This window comes from Aethalodelphis obliquidens, unplaced genomic scaffold (assembly GCF_003676395.1).
Source record: "Aethalodelphis obliquidens isolate GAN/ISIS:26980383/991018 unplaced genomic scaffold, ASM367639v1 scaffold55, whole genome shotgun sequence".
Taxonomy (NCBI): Eukaryota; Metazoa; Chordata; class Mammalia; order Artiodactyla; family Delphinidae; genus Aethalodelphis; species Aethalodelphis obliquidens.
Window position 1 is genome coordinate 2,484,174 of NW_020837999.1, and position 19,596 is coordinate 2,503,769.

General features: G+C 42.9%; 1 long non-coding RNA gene across 1 annotated transcript in view; it reads right to left on the reverse strand.

Annotated features, from left to right (window-relative positions):
* The window catches only part of LOC113609161 (uncharacterized), a 133,533-nt gene that overhangs the window by 89,752 nt on the left and 24,185 nt on the right, over window positions 1-19,596 (reverse strand). Inside the window, exon 3 of the long non-coding RNA XR_003428524.1 lies at window positions 16,954-17,093. This is a non-coding gene — a long non-coding RNA (uncharacterized LOC113609161). The remainder of the gene's footprint in view (window positions 1-16,953; window positions 17,094-19,596) is intronic.

Here is a 19,596-nt window from a genome sequence, read left to right on the forward strand (position 1 = left end):
TAGGAACATACATATTGATAACTACCTTAAATGTGAATGGATTAAATGCTCCAACCAAAAGACACAGGCTCGCTGAATGGACACAAAAACAAGACCCATATATATGCTGTCTACAAGAGACCCACTTCAGACCTAGGGACACAGACAGACTGAAAGTGAGGGGATGGAAAAAGATATTCCATGCAAATGGAAATCAAAAGAAAGCTGGAGTAGCTATACTCATATCACATAAACTAGACTTTAAAATAAAGAATGTTACAAGAGACAAGGAAGGACACTACATAATGATCAAGGGATCAATCCAAGAAGAAGATATAACAATTATAAATATACATGCACCCAACATAGGAGCACCTCAATACATAAGGCAACTGCTAACAGCTATAAAAGAGGAAATCGACAGTAACACAATAATAGTGGGGGACTTTTAACACCTCACTTACACCAATGGACAGATCATCCAAACAGAAAATTACTAAGGAAACACAAGCTTTAAATGACACAATAGACCAGATAGATTTAATTGATATTTATAGGACATTCCATCCAAAAACAGATTACACTTTCTTCTCAGGTGCACACGGAATATTCTCCAGGATAGATCACGTCTTGGGTTGCAAATCAAGGCTCAGTAAATTTCAGAAAATTGAAATCATATCAAGCATCTTTTCTGACCACGATGCTATGAGATTAGAAATCAGTTACAGGGGGAAAAATGTAAAAAACACAAACACATGGAGGCTAAACAACACATTACTAAATAACCAAGAGATCACTGAGGAAATCAAAGAGGAAATCAAAAAATACCTAGAGACAAATGACCATGAAAACACGATGATCTAAAACCTATGGGATGCAGCAAAAGCAGTTCTAAACGGGAAGTTTATAGTAATACAATCCTACCTCAAGAAACAACAAACATCTCAAATAAACAATCTAACCTTACACCTAAAAGAACTAAAGAAAGAAGAGCAAACAAAACCCAAAGTTAGTAGAAGGAAAGAAATCATAAAGATCAGAGCAGAAATAAATGAACTAGAAACAAAGAAAACAAGAGCAACAATCAATAAAACTAAAAGCTGGTTCTTTCAGAAGATAAACAAAATTGATAAACCATTAGCCAGACTCATCAAGAAAAAGAGGGAGAGGACTCAAATCAATAAAATTAGAAAGTTACAACAGACACCACAGAAATACAAAGCATCCTAAGAGACTACTACAAACAACTCTATGCCAATAAAATAGACAACCTGGAAGAAATGGACAGATTCTTAGAAAGCTATAACCTTCCAAGACTGAACCAGGAAGAAATAGAAAATATGAAGAGACCAATCACAAGTAATGAAATTGAAACTGTGATTAAAAATCTTCCAGCAGGGCTTCCCTGGTGGCGCAGTGGTTGAGAGTCCATCTGCTGATGCAGGGGACATGGGTTCGTGCCCTGGTCCAGGAAGATCCCACATGCCACGGAGTGGCTAGGCCCATGAGCCATGGCTGCTGAGCCTGCGCATCTGGAGCCTATGCTCCGCAACGGGAGAGGCCACAAGAGTGAGAGGCCCATGTACTGAAACGAAACAAAACAAAACAAAACAAAACAAAACAAAACAAAAAACTTCCAACAAACAAAAGCCCAGGACCAGATGGTTTCACAGGTGAATTCTATCAAATATTTAGAGACGAGCTAACACCCATCCTTCTCAAACTCTTCCAAAAAATTGCAGAGAAGGAACACTCCCAAACTCATTCTATGAGGCCACCACCACCCTGATACCAAAACCAGACAAAGATACTACAAAAAAAGAAAATTACAGATCAATATCACTGATGAATATAGATGCAAAAATCCTCAACAAAATACTAGCAAACAGAATCCAACAACACATTAAAAGGATCATACACCATGATTAAGTAGGATTATCCCAGGGATGCAAGGATTCTTTAATATACACAAATCAATCACTGTGATACACCATATTAACAAACTGAAGAATAAAAACCATACGATCATCTCAATAGATGCAGAAAAAGCTTCTGACAAAATTCAGCACTGATTTATGACAAAAATTCTCCAGAAAGTGGGCATAGAGAGAACCTACCTCAACATAATAAAGGCCATATACGACAAACTCACAGCAAACATCATTCTCAATGGTGAAAAACTGAAAGCATTTCCTCTAAGATCAGGAACAAGACAAGGATGTCCACTCTCACCACTATTATTCAACATAGTTTTGGAAGTCCTAGCCATGACAATCAGAGAAGAAAAAGAAATAAAAGGAATACAAATTGGAAAAGAATAAGTAAAACTGTCACTGTTTGCAGATGACATGATACTATACATAGAGAATCCTAAAGATGCCACCAGAAAACTACTGGAGCTAATCAATGAATTTGGTAAAGTTGCAGGATACACAATTAATGCACAGAAACCTTGCATTCCTATACACTAATGATGAAAAATCTGAAAGAGAAATTAAGGGAACACTCCCATTTACCACTGCAACAAAAAGAATAAAACATCCAGGAATAAACCTACCTAGGGAGACAAAAGACCTGTATGCAGAAAACTATAAGACACTGATGAAAGAAATTAAAGATGATACAAAGAGATGGAGAGATATACCATGTTCTTGGGTTGGAAGAATCAATATTGTGAAAATAACTATATTACCCAAAGCAATCTACAGATTCAATGCAATCCCTATCAAATTACCAATGGCATTTTTTACAGAACTAGAAGAAAAAATCTTAAAATTTGTATGGACACACAAAAGACCCCGAGTAGCTAAAGCAGTCTTGAGGGAAAAAAACGGAGTTGGAGGAATCAGAGTCCCTGACTTCAGACTATACTACAAAGCTACAGTAATCAAGACAACATGGTACTGACACATAAACAGAAATATAGGTCAATGGAACAGGATAGAAAGCCCAGAGATAAACCCATGTACCTATGGTCAACTAATCTATGACAAAGGAGGCAAGGATATACAATGGAGAAAACACAGTCTCTTCAAAAAGTGGTGCTGGGAAAACTGGACAGCTACATGTAAAAGAATGAAATTAGAACACTCCCTCACACCATACACAAAAATAAACTCAAAATGGATTCGAGACCTAAATGTAAGACCAGACACTATAAAACTCTTAGAGGAAAACATAGGAAGAACACTCTTTGACATAAATATCAGCAACAACTTTTTTGACCCACCTCCTAGAGTTATGGAAATAAAACCAAAAATAAACAAATGGGACCTAATGAAACTTAAAAGCTTTTGCAAAGCAAAGGAAACTACAAACAAGACGAAAAGACAACCATCAGAATGGGAGAAAATATTTGCAAACGAATCAGCGGACAAAGGATTAATCTCCAAAATATATAAACAGCACATGCAGCTCAATGTTAAAGAAACAAACAACCCAATCCAAAAACGGGCAGAAGACCTAAATAGACATTTCCCCAAAGAAAATATACAGATGGCCAAGAAGCACATGAAAAGCTGCTCAACAGCACTAATTATTAGAGAAATGCAAATCAAAACTACAATGAGGTATCACCTCACACCAGTTAGAATGGGCATCACAAGAAAATCTACAATCAACAAATGCTGGAGAAGGTGTGGAGAAAAGGGAACCCTCTTGCACTGTTGGTGGGAATGTAGATTGATACAGCAACTATGGAGAACAGTATGGAGGTTCCTTAAAAAACTAAAAATAGAATTACTATATGACCCAGCAATCCCACTACTGGGCATATACACAGAGAAAACCATGATTCAAAAAGACACATGCATCCCAATGCTCATTGCAGCACTTTTTACAATAGCCAGGTCATGGAAGCAACCTAAATGCCCATCAACAGATGAATGGATAAAGAAGTTGTGGTACATATATACAATGGAATATTACTCAGCCATAAAAAGGAATGAAATTGAGTCATTTGTAGAGATGTGGATGAATCTAAAGACTGTCATACAGAGTGAAGTAAGTCAGAAAGAGAAAAACAAATATCGTATATTAATGCATATATGTGGAACCTAGAAAAATGGTACAGATGAACTGGTCTGCATGGCAGTAATTGAGACACAGATGTAGAGAACAAATATATGGACACCAAGGGGAAAAGCAGTGGGGGTGGTGGTAGTGTGATGAACTGGGAGATTGGGATTGATATGTAAACACTAATATGTGTAAAATGGATAAGTAATAAGAACCTGCTGTATAAAAAAATAAATAAAATAAAATTCACAAATTCAAAAATTCAAAAAAAAAAAAAAAAAGAAGAGGATTCAGCCAGTGCTCAAGTGAACAATGAGCCCAACCCAAGGCAGACAAAATAGCCTCTCTGTTGAGGGGACACTAGGTCTTATCTTGGTCAAGGATGAGTAAAGTGATCAAAAATGAATTAAGCGGGGAAATGCTGGAGAACAAGGTAGAGGGAACATCATCTCAAAGACTCAGAGGAAGAACATGCCTGTGAAAATGGTTTACTGCAGGAATCACATTTGGGGAAATGTGTGGCATCCTTAATAGACACAAAAAATGTAAGCAGGAAGAAAAAAATACTAATAGAAACCCAAAGAAACAAATACGTTAAGAACGAACCATGCGACTTCTGAGTACCATTAACCTCTATGGACCTACAGTGGACCACCACTGCACTAGGAGCTAGGGCTCAGAGGTGACATAAGTATAGTTCTTGACCATCAGGCGCTCACAGTGCAGTGATCTCATTTCAACCAAATACCTTATTCCAAATTGAATTGTAACAGCGAGCTATGATATCATGAGATCCTACTGCATTTAAAAATGTTTATTTTCTGGACACAGCCACTCTATTTTTGAAAGAAATTAAATTATCATCTCCAAAGTAAGTAAGTGCAGCAGGAAATGCACAGAGGAATGGAAACCACTGAATGTTTTTTTGAACTCTGGCTGTTTCATGCAACACACTCTAAGAAAATCCACCATTCTTTAGAAGATATATTTCTCCCAGCTTAACAAGGTAGTGATGAAAGGTGCTCAGGAAGAGAGGTCAGGTAATGAGAACAACAAAAGCTGATGCCTCTATCTAACCACCATTCAGCCCTTGGGTTGAGCCATAAGCTATTTGAGAACTCAGATGACTCTGTGCACCAGCACAGGGACATATCAGGGAAGCTCACTCACTGCCTCTGCTACTGACAACTGTTGATCCAACCCTGGTCACCCCTCTACCTTCGGTCTTCCCCCGCCCTCCTCTGAAAACAAAAATTAAGCCAACGCACTCAGAACTTCCTATCTTCTCTTCCTCACCTCTGAGGAAATATTAGTTCACATCAGAAGAGTGCAGGGGGAAGAGGACAACCATTTCTCAACCCATTAATGAAGCTCTTCTCACAGGACCCGCCTTCTGGGTCACACTGATGGACCTAAGGGTGGGAGCGGACCACAAGCTGGGCCAATTATAGAGCCCATTACACCCTGGGCATGGTGGCTGGATAAAGGACAGACAGCTGGCCCATGGGGCCAACTGCAGTGTACCTTTGGAATTTATGACCTAAGGACCATAGAGCACAGTGCCCATTTCCTCTCTGTGGTGGAGACTAGCAGCTCAGAGCTCATCAAGATGGTGTTTCCTGCCGTGGGGAGGAAGCTGGCCTACAGTAGAAGGAATGATACCAACACCCAGAAATGCGGTATGACAGATGTGGTCCCAGGTATTCTCAAGGAACAGCCACACCTCGACCTTCCTACAGTCATATTAGGCTTCCAGATACATTTTACTTTGAGTCTCGAGTTTATACTGGGTTTTGACATTTTCAACAAAAAGCAAAACAACCGTCACCCACCGATTGTTATACCCTTTGTACGTTTTGGTTTTCCAAAAGAACATTTTTTTCCTGATTATAAAAATGAGACTCATAAAAAGTCAAACAATATTGAAACATATATTTTAAAAATTAGTGTAATTCCACCATCCAGACATAACCACTGTCTTTTCATATTCTTGAAAGTATTTCTTTCTTTTGAAATACAGATAATTTTATGACTACAATTTTATAACATACCATTTCCCTAAAAATATGTTTTTGTTATTTTTATAGAATAATACTTCTAAATCTACATTTAAAAAATGGGTACCTAGAATTTTATTACATTAAATCACCTTAATGTACCCTGTCCCTTTTGTTGGACATGTAGGTTATTTCAAAAACTTCACTATTATTAAAGAACACAACAATGAACATCTTTGTAAGTACAGTTTGGAGCACTTGATTACCTCTTTAGGGTACATTTCTCACTTCTCAAATTCTAATACTATAACTTGTTTTACGGGACTCAGCAAGTTTTGGCAACTCTTCCTGTGGCCTGTCCTATCAGTTTCATATATGTCCTCTTGATTCACTCATTCATTCACAACGCCAACAAATACTTACTGAGTGTATATTATGTGCCAGTCATTGTGCTAGATTTGGGGGAAACAAATGTGGATAAATTTTGGGTTTTATCCTTAAGGAGGAAGGAGACACTAGCATCTATTTAAATCTGACCCTGTGCCAAACACTGTACAGGATTCTTTTTTTTTTTTTTTTTTTTTTTTTTTTTTTTTTTTTTTTTTTTTTTGTACAGGATTCTTTATCTCGCTTATTCTTCATTTAAAAAAACGAAACAACCACCCTGTGCAGTGGTATTATCTCTTTTATATAAATGAGGAAAAGGAAGTCAGAAAAGTTGAGTAGCTAGTCTAAGATTCTACAGTTAGTAAGTCCAAAGCTGGAATTCTAACCCAGGTCTGTCTGATTTCTTTCTGTCACATGTAGTTTAAGGAGAGAGATGTGAAAACAAATGACAAAAGCAAGCTGTAAGGGCCTTGTAAAATCTGAACAAATGGATGTATTTAGGTCCATCAACCGTGATGACAGCAGTCAGGCCTTAGGCAAATCTCGCAGGAGGCTTTTTATAGGTCAGGTTAAAGGGTCAAAACCCAACCTTAAATGATTTGCCCAACTCCACACAGCTCCAGAAGGCCCTTGGTAAGCAAGAATATTTGCCAAGTGGGACGCTGGGGAGAAGTAGGAGGCTGTTTCTAAACAGATCCTGTTTAGAGAAGCTGAAACCAGCAGGTGTAGTGCAGGGTTCCTGGAAAGCTCAGAACAGCAGTGAGAGAGCAGACAGTCGTATGAAAGAAGAGCTCGGAGAAAAAGGCAAACTGTTGGGAGGTCTGAGGGTTCAGACATCCTGAGTGGCCTCACCCCTTGACTAGGTGATTCCCCAGCAACCCTCGGGATAAGCATGCATTTCACTGGAGGCTGGGCATGGAGGAGCCCAGAAGCATTGCTTACCGGGCATGAGGCTGCAACAGCGGATTAAGCTTGGACAGCCTGTGACTCAGAGTCTGCTGAGGGCTTTAGATTTGTCTGGACAAGACCCACAAAGCTGACCAGGCAGCACCCCACGATGTGCAGCCAGGAAGTACTTCCCCAGTCGACAGGCTTCAGCTCTTTCTCTCCCTCCCTAAGACCTAAAGTGCTGAGCGTGCACATGTGGGGAGTTTGCCTCTGGAGCTGTTATCTCCATCCCTCGGTTCCTTGTACGTGTTCCATGTGGACTCCTTGTCCTGAGGCTGAGACCCCACTGGAAGGATCATGGCAGAGTGCAGTGAATTTCCAACCTATATCAAACCCCTTTTTTACACACAAAATCTTGAATGGAACACCAACAGATAAAGCAAACAAAACTGGAGCTGCTCCCGTCTGAGTGGGGACTGCGGATGCCAGGATCCCCTTCCTGTCCCAGGATGCTCTGTGGGGTACACAGTTTAAAAACCACTGCCATAGCTGCAAGACCCCTGAATTTAAAGTTAGAACACCCAGGTTCTAATCCAGGCTCTGCCATGTAGAAAGAGTGTGGCTTTCAAGAGGTCAATTAATCTCTCTTAGACTCCATTTTTTTCATCTGTGAAATGAAGATAGTAATTCTTGTCCACTTCAGAGGTTGCTGTGAGCATCAGGTACAACCACATGGGTAAAAGCAGCTGTAAAACGCCATAGAAGTGTGACATTTTCCTTTCCCTGACTTCACACGTGCATGGCCCATGACTGGTCCACATCCTTGGATAGGGGATGAAGTCACACCACTTGGGACCCAAACAATGTGATTTACTCACTTTTAGGGTTTCCAAAGAGAAACAGTCATTTCAAAGGCATATTTCTTAGGTTTTCCTCCCCTTCGTGTGTTATTCTTGGATTGCCCTCTTCACTCTTCTCTGACAGACAGACAGACAGACCTACTTCTGTGCCTCAGTCCGCACACCAGGAAACCCAAACCTGCTGCCCTCAGGAGCTCTCTTCTGCAGTCTTCTGTAGCAGGAGCTCCATGAGTGCCAGCTGATTTTGTCTCTCGGATTTATGACTTTCTGGGAAATCCCTTTTAGCAGGGAACAACCAGGCCATCTCCTCTCCCCCTCTAAGCATACCCCAGGTCCATACAGAGCAAAAACGCCGAGTCTCTTCTCTGAGTTGTGCCAGAGAAACCGTTGTGTCTGGCGGTTCTCCCGCTGCTTGGTACTGTCTGTGGCAGCGCTGCATGTGGCGAAAGGCAGTCTGCGGTGGTGATAACACACCCACTCCAGGCCCTCCCACCAGCAAAGCCAGAGATCGCCGGAAGGAGGGTGATGGTGGTGGGAACAGTGGTTTATCGGTGGGGTTCATCAGAGGGGACCATGTCAACTCCTCAGTCACGGGCTGACTTCAATTGTGGGCTTGGTTTGGAGGGTGGTTTAGTGAATGATGGTGCCCAGGCTGTTCTCAGCTGCTCCCCAGCTGCCCACACTGCTAGGGCTCTCCTTCTATTGTGTGGTACTCAAGGTGGGTGACCTGAGTTGTAACTCCACGTTCCCAGATAGTCACCCGCTAAATATCAAAGGTATATGTATGTTTGCTGTATTAAATTGGAGAGACTTTGTTTTCTGGGTAGGATCTCAGCCAGTGGTGTGAATTCTATTGGTAGAGTGATTTCAGGCCAACCCCTTAAGAGAGAGCAAGCTGGTTCTCCTAAAGGCCAGTGGCTTGGATGGCCCATTACGGGCAGGGTAGAAACTGGATTTCAAATGGGGGAGATAATTCTACCCCACATCCCACAGATGAATAGCGTTTAATTTAGCAGCTACTCAGAAGAGATTTACTTCCTCCTTTGGCACCTGTTTTGACATTTCCTATAGTTTCATAGCCCACTTGACTTTAGTGGAGCCACAGAGACTCTTTCTGGAACTGCGTAGCCCATCTTTGCATTTTCTTTTTTTCTTCTTTATCAGTAAAATCTTGGCACCTCATTTTATTTTTTTTTAATTTTTTCTTTCTTTTTTTATTGATATATAGTTGATGCACAATATTTTATGTTACAGGTGTACAATATAGCAATTCACATTTTTAAAAGTTTATACTTGATTTACAGTTATTCTAGAATATTGGCTATATTCCCAGTGTTGTATGATATATCCTTGTAGCTTATTTTATACATAATAGTTTGTAACTCTTAATCCCCTACCTCAAACTTTCCCCTCCCCCCTTCCCTCTCCCCACTGGTAACCACTAGTTTGTTCTCTGTATCTGTGAGTCTGCTTCTTTTTTGTCATATTCACTAGTTTGTCATATTTTTTTAGATTCCACGTGTAAGTGATAACATACAGTATTTGTTTGTCTCTGTCTTGTTTCCCTAAGCATCACATTTTCTTTTGAGTGACATAGTCCAGTGAAGAGGAAGGATAAATAAGGTGAAAGAAGTGAGGCCACTAGCAGAGAATTCTAGGCCTGAGAGTCCTGGCAGCAAGATCCACTCTTCTTGCCAGAGGGGCTCTTGTGGCTTTCAGTGTTTGGCCTCTTCCCACTACTCAGATCTGTTCCTTGATGGTCCTCTAATATGTGGTCATCCCTCAGGGCCAGGTTTCAGGACTTTGGTGTTCTCCCAGAGGATGACGGAGGAAGAGACATTTCTTTGCCTCTTCCACTGTGTCTGCTCCCACAGCCCATCCCCGTGTGTGTCTTTCCACGGTGCCAACGAGACATCACACATACTCCCTGCAGCTACTACCCCAGCCGTCTACACAGGTGGGGCTTCCTGTCATTCAGCCTGCAGGCCGGTTGTGAGTGTGGTGTCACCTGGTGGCCTGGGTCCCAGCAGACCATCCTGACCTTGAGCTCACCAGCTTTCAAGCTGAAGACCAGAGAACTCACTGGTGAATGAGTGTAAAATGTGTTTTGTGCCTACACCCAACATTAACTCTACACACCACAAAGGTATCAGGGAGTGGATGGGATAATTGACATCTCAATTGGTTAACTGGTTTTAAATTCCTTCCCCACCAGACCTTTTACCAGAGCTTTTCATTTCTCCATTTTTCTCCTTTCATTTTCTCTGTCTAACCTCTACTTAGGGAGCTAATCAACCATGACAAGAACAAAATGCCAGCAGCCAGAGGAAGGGGAAAATAGGAGCCGGGATGCTCTGCACACTGAACCATGGGTTCTTGACCTGATCGTATCCCATCTCACAGAGGAAAGTGGGCTCACTGTCCTTCTCCCTGCTTATAACTCAGGGCACAGACCTCCTCCATGAGGCCCCTACCCCCATGGGGTCCACCTGCCAGGGCAGAAGTGCAGGAAGTATGGTTTTGCTTCTGGGGTGGGAGGGGAGGAAGGAGCTGGCTGTTGCCAAGGGAATAAGGAGGCCTGGGTGAGTCCAGGATGTTCTCAGCCTCAGAACTGGCCGGTGAGCACTGAGACATGCACATCCCCACAGGTGCAGGATGTAGAACAGAAGTGGCCCTGGGTGAGGCTGACAGGGCAGCTGGTGACCCACTTTGCATATGCTCATGGGAGGCTAAAATTAGGTTCTGGCTCACACCAGGTGGATGGACCACATTTAGCTCTTCTCCACCACTGAGCTGGGGGCTTGCTATGCTTTGGCTACGATGGAGCCTGGCTTGCCCTTTCAGAGTCATACATTGGGCTCCAGGTCATCATTGTGTTGGGGTAAAGTCAGGGGAAAATCACAACTACTTCCCTTTCCCCCAAGTCTGGACATAATAGATTTAAAATCTGGCTGAGGAGCTTCTCTGGTGGCGCAGTGGTTGAGAATCTGCCTGCCAATGCAGGGGACACGGGTTCGAGCCCTGGTCTGGGAAGATCCCACATACCGCGGAGCAACTAGCCCCGTGAGCCATAATTACTGAGCCTGAGCATCTGGAGCCTGTGCTCCGCAACAAGAGAGGCCGCGATAGTGAGAGGCCCACGCACCGCTATGAGGAGGGGCCCCCACTTGCCGCAACTGGAGAAAGCCCTCACACAGAAACGAAGAGCCAACACAGCCATAAATAAATAAATTAAATTCAAAAAAAAAAATCTGGCTGAGGGATTCCCTGGTGGCGCAGTGCTTGAGAGTCTGCCTGCTGATGCAGGGGATGCGGATTCATGCCCCTGTCTGGGAAGATTCCACATGCCGCAGAGCGGCTGGGCCCGTGAGCCATGGCCGCTGAGCCTGCGCGTCCGGAGCCTGCGCGTCCGGAGCCTGTGCTCCGCAACGGGAGAGGCCACAACAGTGAGAGGCCCATGTACCGCAAAAGAAAAAAAAATCTGGCTGAAATGGACAGAAGGATTGTCAAGTCTTGCTTAGTCATCCCTATGCTATCACGTCCTTCTCTCTCTTCGCTTTACCCCAAACCTAAAACGTCAAGATCCCACAAGAGAGGCCTCAGCCTGGCATTGCTCATGGACTTTACATAACCCCTTGCCACTAACCCGTCTCCTACAACATTACTTGCTGTGCTCGTCACTCTTCTGACCTCTGACTCCATGATGGGCCTTCCTTTCTGTGGTCCAGCCTCTTTCCCTTACCCCCAGTGCTCAGTTTCTCTGGCCTTCAATTTTGCTTCCTTCCTTAACTATGGTTTGCATTTCTTTTGCAGTGAGCCACCTTGAGCCATGCAGGTGTGGGTCCAGCTGTGCAGGACCCAGGAGGAGGGCACCTGGAGGAGGGGGAGGGGTGTCAACCAAAGAGCCCATGGGGAGAGGAGGTCTGCGGGCTGTGTGCCAAGTGGAGATGTCTGTGCCCCTCGGTTTTGTCAGTGACCCCGGGCAGCTCTGGCCTCCTCTCAGCTGTGGGATCTGAGCAGACCCCTAAAGTACCAGCCAGGAAACAAGGGCCCTGTCTGCCACACCACAGGAGCATCCATGTTTTGCTAAAGGCATGGTGCCTCCACTGTATTTTCGAAAGACTACACGTTAGACAGAGGAATTGTTTTTTCTTTTTAAAAAGGGATGGGGGTGGGGAGGAAAGGGTGGTGGTTTTAGGCAGGATGTGAGGCATCCAGTCAGCTGCTTTACATCAGAGGTTGTCAGGGCTGGATGAAGTCCTGTCCACAGCGGTCTCTGTGACCCTGGGGGAGTGCGCTGGGGAGGAGGCCAGACAGGGTAGAGACGGAGGAGTGCTCAGAAGCCCTGCCCATCTCTACCTGGGGCAGCCTGCCAGGCCCAGTGAGTGACAGCACATCCACTTGTTTGGTCCCGGAGACCAAGGGCTGTTCCCTTGTCAGGAGAAAGCTGTAGATGTGAATGCTTTCAAAATTAAGAGGCTGCTTGTGACTGGACACTGGTCACTAGAACGACAGATGGGCAAGAAGAAGGACTGAAGAGGATGGGCACAGTGTTCAGGAAACCGTCACCCATCATCCCAGATGGCCCGTTTTTTTGTTGTTGTTGTTTTTTTTTTTTTCGGTACGCGGGCCCCTCACCGCCGCGGCCCCTCCCGCCGTGGAGCACAGGCTCCGGACGCGCAGGCTCAGCGCCCATGGCTCACGGGCCCAGCCACCCCGCGGCATGTGGGATCCTCCCGGACCGGGGCACGAACCCACGCCCCCTGCATCGGCAGGCGGACTCCCAACCACTGCGCCACCAGGGAAGCCCTGGCCTGTTTTTTAACATGGTCTTTTTCCCTAGCTTGCTGACAGTGTGACCTCCACAGAGCCAGCCACCGTGCTGAGCATGCTGGGGGGTGCACCAGTGACCGCAAAAGACACAGAAGTCTCTGTTCCCAAGGATTTAAATATCTGAGGGGGGAGGTGAGATAGGACCCAGGAACAGCCAGCAGATTCTGTATGAACAAATATAAGAATTACGCGGGGATAGATAGCCACGGGGCAGACGTCCCCCAGCAGCCGTTACAGGCACGTAGACAAACACAACTACGGGGACCCTGAGGTCAGCCTTGGAGATTGATCCAGATTCCTCAGATCTGTTGGAAGCTCTCAAATATTATTTCCAGTGGTTTATTCTGGAAGAGATGTTGGCTCCTCTGGGAATCACTCTGGAGCACAATCCCTCTAGAGACCAGCTACAAACATCAGGGATCAGGTCCCTGCAAAGCAAGATCACTCTATGTAGGTGGTGGACCAGGACCCCATAGAAGAGGACCAGGAATAAGGTGGCCTCAACAACAGTGAAAAGGCTGACCCCGTCCAAACCTCCACTCTTAAATCAAGCCGGTCATGCCACTGACCTCACACCTGAGGCACTGTTTTGTTTGCTTATCTTTTTCTCCTGCGTGGAAGGAAACAGTTGCCAGGAAAGGTAAGTTATAAAAGAAAACTACTGCCTTATCCTGATAAACTGGGAATAAACACAGAGCAGTGAAAGCTCTAGGGAGCAGAACCAGGGGTTCTCACCCTGGGCACCACTGGCATGATGGCCTGGAGAGTTCTTTGCTCTGGAGGCTGTCCTGTGCATGGTAGGATGTTTAGCAGCATCCCTGGCCTCTGCTGACTAGGCCCTGCCTCTAGCTGTGACAACCAAAAAGGCCTCCTGACACTGTCAAATGTCCCCTGGAGGAAAAATCACCTGCAGTAGAGAGTCACGACTAGAGATGAGGGTGTTGGGCTTCCAGGCTGCACCGGGGACACACCCTCCCACTTGCTTTGGAAAGGGCTTGACTTCCAAAATGGGAACAGAATCACAGGAGGGTCAGTGAAGGTCACGGGGTTCAGCGTGGCTCAAATTCCAACGACATGTGGTGCTTTCTCAAGAAAAAAAAAATGTTTGAGGATTTCCAGTGTTGATGTAAATTACTTTTATAGGATCGTTAGTTAAATATGTACACGCATGAAACTGGGCATGCATCCCACAGGCTTGTAACTTCTACAACTATAAAATCAAAAGAGCGTCACGATTTTGACAACCAAACGGCAAACCAATAAATCTTAAGTTAACAGCATTACTTTAACAAGACAGATGGCGTGATTTTGCGGAGTAAATTGCCCCTCACTTTGTCACTGGGTACCGAGTCACTTTTGGGGTTAGGTATCGTCCCCTAACTCACATCTCATACAACATGGTCTCTTCAAACTCCTGTGAAAACTCTGGTTGTGAGCCTTCCGTGAGGTCACTTGGCAAACGCAGACTCTACTCTTGAGGGTCACCTGTGCTTTCACCTTAGTGTCCTGAGACAATTGAAACAGCACATCAGGACCCCAACGTAATCATAATCACAGAGTGATCCTGGCACTGTCAGCTCTAAAGTGGACACACAGAGGACCCAGGTGATGTGCATGTTCTTTAGATTCTCATCAAAACGGTAAGAATTTCTTATTTAAAAAAAATTAAATTTCCCACAGAGAACTCCCAAGAATACACCAGAGACTTTCGGGGAGTTCTAATTAGGGCTGATCCTCTTTGCAGATGAGGATCGAGGCCCAAAGAATTGCCCAGGGAAACGGCTGCTGAGGGTCAGGGATTGCTGGAAAAGGGCTCTTCCTCTCCTCGGGCTGTCTTTCCAGCACTACATTGTAGAATTCTCATGTGAAACTACACATAAGATTTCGCTTATTGTTTTAAGTGTTCATTCAACTGAACATGTTCATTTTTTAAAGGAACTAAATTGAACTAGGAAGTTTCTTTTTTCAAATCTCAATCTTTTAGTGTTTAATAGTTTGTGTACATGTGTGCAGGTGTGTGTGAAGTATAACATACATACACAAACGTGCATTAAAAATTAATACCCAGTTTAGTGAATAACTGTAAAGTGAAAACCCATGAAACCACAGCCGGGTCAAGAAATACAACGTTTCCAGTGCCCAGAAGTCTCACGTATTCTTTGCTATCACAATCCTTCCTTTCCTCTAAAAGTAACTGCCATCCTAACCTTTCTTATAATGACTTCCTTGCTTTTCTTTATAGTTTTACCCTCTCTCTATGCATCCCTAAACAACAGACTGAGTTTTGCCTGTTTGTTTATGAGCTTTCTACCAAATGTGTCTTGCTTCTTTTGCTCAACATTCTGTCTGTGAGATTCATCCCTGCTATTGCAAGTGGCTCTAGTTCTCACTTATCCTTTCTATGTTGGGCAGACAACCTGGTCTCCAGGTTGGGGCCATTAGGAACAATGTTTCTCTAGACATTCTTGTATATACTCTGGTGCACAGGATACATATAGACATCTACCTCCAGGGCATTTTCCCACAGTGGCATTTCTTCACTTGTGAACAGGTTGTGTGAATCTTCAACCTCAGTAGACAATGGTGACTATTTTCCAAAATCACTGCTTCAATCCAAAGTTCCACTATCGGTAGTTCCCGTTATTCTCTGTCCTCATTAGCGCTTATTATTGTCAAACTTTAAAATTTTAACTGTCAGGTGGGCGTATAGGGATATCTCATTATGGGTTTAATCTGCATTTCCCCGATTACTAAAAAAATAAGGCACCTCTTGCCACAGTTATTGGCCATGTGAATTTCCTTCTACGTGATGTGCCTGTTCAAATCTTTTGCCATCTTTATTGTCAAATTTTAAATTTTTTAAAATAAATTTTTTATCTTCATCAAAATTTTGCTTGACACAAAAGTATATCCATGTTCCAAGGTACCTCTGCTTACCTGAGGACTATATACAGTTCAAGGCAAAATGTCTTAAGTTCTATAAGCTTGGAAATGATTGTTTTTTGTATTTCAAATCATTGAAAAGATAACAGTAGAGGTTCACAGAAAGATACCTATCCAGATCTATTTTTCTTGTCTCCATTTTCCAAATCTAACATCCTTTCATTGAATTTTGCTCCCTCTGTTTCCCTATATTTTCATAGAGAACAAACATACCCTTATACATCACAGTCCTTTGTTAAAATCACCAACTACAGACAAGGTCATTTATTATTCTATTCTGTGTCTCTCAGCGCCATGTGTTGTATGCATTGCTACGAGTTAGCTAAATGTCAGTAATGAAGTGGTGCCTCGATTATGTATATGACAATGCAGCTGAGATATTATTAAGTAAAATACGTATATATGGCTCTAATAGTTATGCATATCTTAAAAAAAAAAAAAAAAACAGCTCACCCAAGCCTGAGCTCTAGCTTTTGCTCACCTTATCTCCTTTAGACATTTGGGTATGAGCTCACTGGCAAAGAGTGAAGCCCATATAATCTACCATTAAATAAATTATTCAGTAATCTGTGATGCCCTTGTAACATGAGAATCCCCTATTAAAAAAATAAATAGCTGCACTGCCTACGGAGGCATGTGCCTACTATATATAGTCTTTATAGAAGTTGCTTTGCTAGTGAACCCAATTAGGCCTCCTTGGTAATCTACAGAATTGATGTTTGTTGCAGGGTTTTACACTAAGCCATTCATTACACACTTATGTGTGGGTGTGTGATGCATACACACACACCCAGAGGACCAACAGAGAAAGCCCAAGCAGGTGTGAGTTATTTGTTAGAGCTGTCTCATTTTCCCCCTTAACACATTAGACACTCAAATAAGGACAAAATGACTACAGGTCGTCTGTAGATTCAATGATATGCATTTCTGGCTGTATCCAAGCAACTGGGTCTCTATTTTTTTCAAAGTGAACATTCAAGTTGTCTGCTAAAAACATCGATTTCCCTCCCAGACAAATAAAAACTTGGACACGGAGTTTCCCCTCTTACCTCTCATTTTTCCCCAGGGGCGAGTATGATGGCCGGAAAGCTGGTGTGGGACCTGGGCTACGTGGAATTAAGGAATCGAGGTGGAAGCTTACAGATCAGAACTGGGCAGAGAGGCTGAACGAATTCTCATTCTGGAAGGGCTGGAAGAGATATAGTCAGATGTCTATTTCTCATAGTTTAATTTTTTGATTAGAAAAATATTTTATGAATATAGAAACATAATTGGTACTTGGACAAAGCAATTCCCTTTATAATGGACCCATGAAGGCAAGAATAGCCTGTTAACTACACTATTCATGCAGTATATGTCACGTTAACTTCTGAGTTGACAATTACTGAAGATTTTTCAACATTGTGCATCAAGTCATCTATCAAAAGCAGGCAGTGATAGAATTCTAAGCATATTGAAACAAAGGGTGGATTGACAAGTGAAATGGAATTACGTGAATATCAGCAGAAATTTGGTGGAAAATTGGAATTTTTCCAACACTCCACACAGTTGTTTAATAGTAAAGAAGCTTCTGACAAATAATACACAAGACAGAGAAAGACACAGTATGATATCACTTATATGTAGAATCTAAAAAACTACAACAAACTAGTGAATATAACAAAAAAGAAGCAGACTCACAGATATAGAGAACAAACTAGTGGTTACCAGTAGGGAGAAGGAAGTGGGGAGGGGCAAGGTAGGGGTAGGGGATTAAGAGGTACAAACTACTATGTATAAAATAAATAAGCTACAAGGATATACTGTACAACATGGAATATAGCCAATATTCTATAACTATAAATGGAGTATAACCTTTAAAAATTGCAAATCATTGTATTGTATACCTGTAACTTATATAATACTGTATAGCAACTATAGTTCAATTAAAAAAAAGAAGTAAGAAAATAAAATAATGTATTAGGAAAAAAATAAAATAATGTATTAGGAAAAAAATAAAATAATGTATTAGGGAAAAAAACAATACACGAAAGCTGCACAAATCAGTTTACAATTAAAAGTTGAAATATAAAGATAGATTTAAAAACTTAAATTACTACAATGAGATTTCACTACACACCCATCAGAATGACTAAAATAGGAAGTACTATAGTGACAATATCAACTGCTGGCCAAGATGTACAGAAACTGAATCACGCATACATTGCTGGTGGAGAACATTTTGGTAGTTTCTTACAAAGCTAAACATGCAACGACCACATGACCCAGCAACTGCACTCTTGGGCAATTATCCCAGAGAATAAAAACTTATGTTTTAACTTTACAGAAAAACCTGTATATGAGTATTCATAGCAGCTTTATTCATAATAGCTTCAAACTGAAAACAACCCAGATGTCCGTCAGTGGGTAAATGGTTAAATTAACTATGGTACATCCATACCTTGGAATACAACCCAGCATAAAAAGGAACAACTTATTAATATATGCAAAAATTTGGATGGATCTCAAGGGAATTAGGCTGAGTCAAAAAAGCCAGTCCCAAAAGGTTACATAGGTTATGATTCATTTATATAGCATTCTTAAACAACAAAAATATAGCAATAGAGAACAGGTTGCCAGCGGTTAGGGCTGGGGGGTGGAGGAGGGAGCAAGAAGAAGATGTGGGGGGTTAGATGTCGGGGTCAACACAAGAGAAAGTGATTGATAAACAGACCTCCACATGTGATAAAATAGCAAAGAACTCACACACACACACACACACACACACACACACACACACACGATGAAGGAAACATGAATAAGATCTGGAGATTAGACCAATGTCAATATCCTGACTCTGATATTGTACCATAGTTTTGCAAGATATTACCACTGGGGAGGACTGGGCAAAGAGCTCATGGTATCTACCTGTATTATTTGTTACCACAGCATGTGAATCTACCTCAAAATAAAGTGTTCAATTAAATTTTTAAAATTAAATGCAATCTGGTATTCTCACAATAGGCATCTGTTAACCTTATTGTAGACAGAAAGAATTCAGATGTGCCGCTATAGAAAGACCAGTGGAGAGGCGCCACAGCCTGGAAAAAGTTCAAAGTGGAGGACAAAAGCAGAGGCTGGAGTTATTCCTGCACGTGTGTGTGTGTGTGTGTGTGTGTGTGTGTGTGTGTGTGTGTGTCAAGGGAAGGTATCAGCAGAGGTTATTTTTGGGGTTCTAGGGCAGGGTGAAGAGGGATCTCTTAGAAATAGGGATCTGCTGCATGCCAGTGAGGAAGCTTCCAGAGGCAAAGGAGGGGGACAGATGGCAGCTCCCAATGGGGCCCAAGTTCCAACCATGAGTTGTTTTTTTTTTTGCGGTATGTGGGCCTCTCACTGTTGTGGCCTCTCCCGTTGCGGAGCACAGGCTCCGGACGCACAGGCTCAGCGGCCATGGCTCATGGGCCCAGCTGCTCCGCGGCATGTGGGATCTTCCTGGACCGGGGCACGAACCCGTGTCTCCTGCATCGGCAGGCGGACTCTCAACTGCTGCGCCACCAGGGAAGCCCCAACCATGAGTTTTCTAACTTCAGTAATTCAAACATACATCATTAGATAGAGCTAAAATTACTCCAGCTGCTGGAACCCAACCTTTTCTCCGTGTGTGTGAGTGTGTGTGTGTGTGTGTGTGTGTGTGTGTGTGTGTGTGTGTGTGT